Raw genomic sequence first — 6,234 nt, 5'->3', positions numbered from 1 at the left:
TAAAAATTCAATTCCCTCCTTCTCCATGGGGTTGATGTCTGCCATTCTCTTCTTGACGTGATGGGTTTACTGGCGGAGTAGTCGATTTCTTGATCATAAATACCTAGAGTGTGAAGTATGGAAGTGTGGCTGAACCGCCGTTACTTCAATATCACCATATTTTTTAGTCTGAGCGCTGAAGCGGCGGGCATGTATTTTTCTAACAAGTTTATTGCTTGGTATGAGGGTGTCCTAAGGGCATATGAAATGCATAAGAATGCTTTTCTGTGGGCCTTACTCAGTAGGTTTAGATAACAATATGTAATACATGGTGTTAACTCCCACCTGATTCCGACCGCTTGTTTGCCAGTGTAAACAGCAACGTGGGCCTTCCTAACTTTGTCCTCTATATAAGGTTTCCAGGTGAGTTTCCTGTCTAATGCGAGTCCTTACTTACTTATACTTAACATTCTCCTCCAAAGGTATATCCACAGCGTTCAAGATTAGTGGGGGGACTATGAGAGACCTGTGTCCTTGTAAAGAGAATTGATTCGCTTTTATCGGGGTTTATTCCGAGTTCACTTCTCTATGTTCAATTCCTAAGCGTGGCCGCGTATTAGAGCGTATAATAACCACAAGCGTATGGGAAAGAATATAGAAGAAGCACAGCAGCAATAGTCGATTCTTTTATGACTGCACGGAATCGGTAACTTTTTGATGAAAAGATAGTTTCTGTGATTAGACAAGACGCTAAATTTTCCAAAAAATCTTTAAACAAAAAATGAGCAAAGCTGGTCACACTGACTACAGTAAATTTATAGGGCGCCATGAGAGGAAATCGCAGTGTCATTCTCAATCTGTTAGATAACAACCAACGAGTCTTCTGAGGTAACGCTGATGTAATTGGATTCGAAAATCTCCTTCTCTTTTTGAGAAAAAGAACTTCATCTCAAATGCTGTCTGAACTTTTTAGAAAACACTTTGTTGTTTAGCAGGTGTTAGTATTGCACTAACTGTTCTATTGAGACTTCAGCAGGAGATCCTGGATGTGTTTGGTAGGCCTAAAAGATTTTTGAGTTCCTTTTATAGGCACCGCATATGAATCCATTTAATGGTTAACGATGCGTGTCACGTGCGTTTATTACGACGATGTCTAAGTACTGAATGTGCTAAAGGCAAATATGATTCTGAATATGAATGACGGGTGGAGAATGCTGCGAGGGACCGAGGTAAATCCTAGCAAGACAAATTAGGTATTACTCACGCGGAAGAGTAAACTGTCAGGTCTTAACCTACCTTTATATCCCGCTTCGCAGAGTGTAAGTTTAAACTTTTTGCGTGTTACATTAAGTGTAATTTATTTCAATCACACATAACTTATTTAAACTCTGCTAAAAATTACAGATTTTAAAAAAGATTTCTTTTTTATCCCCCTTCTCCATATACATATAAAACTAAACTCTTATTAAACCTTTTTCTTCTGACACGCGTATTGTGATACTTATTTTAATAAATTCCACACTCTTTCGTTTGTCACTTTAACTTGTGTATAATTAAATTAAATTCCACTTTTCAAACAGATGGCAACCCTTTTCAAAATAGTTTCAAACTACCACCTTCTAAAGACACTTTTGTCTGAAGCCCATATTGTGATATATGTACATATATATCAGATAAATAATTCTCTTAATTTAAGTTGAATTTGACTTTTTAAAAAAATATAGCAACCCTGTAGCTTAGAAATGAAGCCTTTTCAAAACCTTTTCGATTGATACAATATTGGAATAGTTAATTTAACTTATAAAATAATTTGAATTTCACTTTTTAAACAGGTGGCAACCCGCTTCAAAATACCTTCAGACTACAAATTTCTTAAACCTCTCTCGTTATCTTCTCACCAGTACTCTTCCAGGTATATAGTATGAAAAATTCAGTTTTTATGGTACGTGCCACGCCCCCCTCGCTTATTGCACCCATTTAAGTGCATGAGTATGGAATCGATTTTATATACATATGTATCTCCATACCAAGTTCCAGTGCTCTACTACAAATACTTCCAGAAGAATGCAGTATGAAAAATTTAGTTTATATGAGAGGTGCCACGCCCTAATGTCTAATCGAGATTAAGGCTATCCTTCCTTTTAAAATAGTTCCTTCAATTAAATTCTACGAAATTTATACTAGTTCTGCAAAGTATAATCAGCAACTCTAAAGCTGTTGCGGGAGTTGTAAATACTAAGCTATTGTTTCAGTTACTTCAACGTTGAAAAACTAGTTGTACAAGCATTTAATTGCCCCGAAAAGGTAGAAAAAGGACGATCTTAAATCAAGCGCTTTTGCTTTTGAAAAAACAAAATAAATAAAACCCATTAAACATTAAATTTTATGCATAAATTCCTTCCTTCCATTAGTCCTTTATCAACAAAAATCTTTTCGTGCGATCACTGTTACCCAGCTCAAAACTGCGTGCCGTGCCAGCCAGCCTTCCAGTAGCTGCTATGTGTAATACCCAACCCTCCAGGCTTAGTGGCGCTATCGCTTACACCATCCCAACCAGAGTAGTACACAACGTGAATCTCATAAAAATATTACATTTCATTTACGTGCCGCGAACAATTTGCATAGCAGCAAGTGCGTTTATCATTTTCAGGTGAGCGAAAAGACGGCAGTTAGGTGCATAAGGTTCGATGGCCATTCGCTCGGATGCCACAAGACAAAATGAAAGGTTGAAAGCAAGCACTTGGATGGCGTTGTTCACTTGCTTTGCAGCTCACCTACATACATACATACATACTTACTCAGCGCTACGCGGCTACTTGACGGTGATACATTACTTACACCTTTCCACTTACCTACTTACTTATTCACTCACTCGCTGACTCATTTACTTGGACACCGATTGTTGCGTTGCGCTTCATTTAGCGGGCTGAGCATTGTAATGCACTCAAGTGCGCGGTAAAAATAAATTTTAGTGCTGCCGACAGTAGTTCATCGTGATGTGACACTTTTGTACCCCATTGTAATTTATGAAATCGTTTAAAATGCAGTGAATTGAGTGTTGGTTGGAGAATACTTGATAGCTTGTGATAGCAGGGATGTGGAATGGTGCATCGTAGAGATGCAACAACCGAGGGAAGGAAGCAAGCTACAGAACTGAAGTGAATTATACGATTTTACGATTATTAAAATATTTTCTTGTTAGTGCGTTTCAATTCGATTTATTTAAGAGTTAAAAGCGGAATGCTTGTACTGTATTTTTGTGGGAAAGATGCGCGCGAGAGGATAAGTGGATAAGAAACCCGCATTTGTGATTTAATTCGGAGATGTAGCTATTAATTTTAATAAAATGTACGAAATAAAAGAAAAGGATAGTCGAAACCATTTTAGTCTTAGAGAATCTGGCTGAGATTTATGGAGATGAGAAATATACATATAACCCTAAGGTCGAGGCCACGCAATGAGCGGCAAAGCGGCAAGCGGTGCCATACAAAAATGCCGCTCAGCCGCTCAGAAATGCCGCTCAGAGCATGGCTACTTCAATAGTATTTCATATGTTGTAATTAAGCCGCTAAGCCGCTTTGCCGCTCATTGCGTGGCCTCGGCCTTAGGCGGCCAATTGGTCAAAAATCACTCATTTAATTTATCTCTTGGTGTTTTCATTTCTACCGGAAAAGGTTGCTTCTCTTTGCCCCCATGCACAAATACTAAGAAGAGGGCGATAAGTAGGCAACATTATTTGTAGAAACGAAAACGAAATAGTTACGGCGCATCATCATTTCCAATTAGGTGTAAGACAGACATTAGGGTGGTACTCAAAAAAATCAAATATGCGATTTTTTCAGTCTCAGCCCCTAAATCGGTAATACCACGGGCACATATGTATATCACATACAAATTTTGGTTCCGATTGGAGACGGTTAAGGCAAATGGGGCAAAGTACAGATTCTTCTATAGGAACTCAAAAAGTTAAGATTATTATTTTTTTCATCTAATACTCAAAATGGATACTACCATAGTCCAAGATATCTATATATATATAAATGAATGTTTGTCTGTATGTCCTTTATAGGCGCCAAAAGTACCCAACCGATTTTAATGAAATTTTTACGGTAGGTGCATATAATCACTGGGAGTGTTATAGAACAAAATTAATGTCGATAGGTGGCGCTGCAGTCGAGATATTTCTAAAATCCGTATTTACGATCCGATTTGCTTAAAATTCGGTACGCAGGTAGCTTTTTAGCATATATTAGCATATATGATCCACTTTTTCTGAGAAGTGGACCAGGGACCGATTATTCGAAAAAATCGTATTTACGGTCCGATTTGCTTAAAATTCGGTACGTAGGTAGCTTTCTAGCACATATTAGCATACATGATCCATTTTTTCTGAGAAATAGACCAGGGACCGATCTATTCGAAAAAATCGTATTTACGGTCCGACTTGCTTAAAATTCGGTACGTAGGTAGTTTTTTAGCATATATTGGCATATATGATCCATGTTTTCCGAGAAGTGAAACAGGGACCGATCTATTCGAAGAAATCGAATTTATGGTCCGATTTGCTTAAAATTCTGTACTTAGGTAGCTTTTTGACTGGATAAGCTTATAGATTCCAGTTTTCCAGTTTTCATGCAATTTCGAATATAAATAGCTTTGAGCAACCACCATATCAAGGGGCGAATTCGTCACTAAGCCAGATATTTTTGCGCCAATCAGAAACAACGGATACTGTCAAAATATAATTATAATATATAATATATCTCAACTAATATATATTTTGAAAGCCGTTTTTTAGTTTTCGCAAGGCTCGAGAGCGGCTGAACCGATTTTTTTGAAACTGCCACCTGCCGCACGTGTCCCAAGGATGGTTTTAGGCTAAAAAAAAAATCAAATTGTAAAGGGGGCGTGGCACCTCCCATACCAACCGAATTTCTCATGCTACATATCTCTGAAAGTGTGCATGGTAGAGTTCTGGAACTTGGTATGGAGATATACGAAATCAATCGCATACTCTTGGAGAAAAATTGGAACTATTGGAAAAGGGGGCGTGGCATCTTCCATACAAACCGAATTTTTCATACTGCATACCTTTGGAAGTGTTCATGGTAGAGTTCTGGAACTTGGTATGGAGATATACGAAATCAATCGCATACTCATGAAGAAGAAGTTAAATAAAAGCTTGTAAAAAGGGCAGCTGTTGGGAAGGGGGGCTTGGCACCTCCCATATAAATCGAATTTTTACACTGCATAGCTTTGCAAGTATTCATGTTACAGTACTAGAACTTCGTATGGAGATACGTATGTAGTTGAAATCAAGCCCATACTCATGGAGAAAATTTGGGCTATTTGAAAAGGGAGGGTGAGGCCTACAAACGTACCGACCTTTAGCTATCTTTGAATGTATTTATAATTCTTCCGTAGGTGTGTTTGTGAGTGAAATCCTCCTAAATGGTTGTACGGATTTTAACGAAACTTTTTGTGTGTGTTTGAGTGTGTCTCCGGATGGTTTAGTTTCACAATTTTATCCGACAGTTGGCGCTGTAGTTGAGTTATTACTAAAAATCTTATTTATGATCCGATTTGGCTTATGTTTTAAATATGTATGCAATACTATTGCAAAAACGCGCTACCAAGTGGTGCTGAAGCCAAGTTATTACTAACAAGTAAGAAAGTCTAAGTTCGGGCGGAGCCGAACATTAAATACCCGGCGCAAGTATTAAATATATGTTTTTTCACCTTTCCGAAACCTTCCGCTAGATGGTAAGCCGGGGTGTATCAATTTTGAGTAAATTAGCGTCCTTCAATTTCGAAATATTGAAGTTTCAAGCATTTCTGAAATTTACATTTATATAAGAAGCGGCCATAATTTTAGTCCGATTTCAATAATTTTCAACGCTTTGCTTTTATGCGGCAAGCACAATAATCATACCGAGTTTGGTACAAATTGGTATAACGGTTACCGATATACATATATGTGATCATAAGTGGGCGGTGCCACGCCCATTTTCCAAAAATTTATAATATTCTTATTTGTCGTCTAAAAATTGTTGTAAATATCAATTTTGAGTGAATAATCTTCAGTAGTTACTAAAATATCGCAGTTTTCGTATTTCCGAAAATTACCGTTATATGGGATGTGGGCGTGGTTATTGTTCGATTTTAAAAATTTTTGTCCATTTTGGTATGCTGTGCGAAGGCCAACAATTGTGCCAAGTTTGGAAGAAATTGGTGCAGCGGTTCCTAAGATATACA

Source organism: Rhagoletis pomonella, unplaced genomic scaffold (assembly GCF_013731165.1).
Source record: "Rhagoletis pomonella isolate Grant_MI unplaced genomic scaffold, Rhpom_1.0 Rhpom_scaffold_00006, whole genome shotgun sequence".
Classification (NCBI taxonomy): Eukaryota; Metazoa; Arthropoda; class Insecta; order Diptera; family Tephritidae; genus Rhagoletis; species Rhagoletis pomonella.
Note: the sequence above shows the minus strand (reverse complement) of the source record.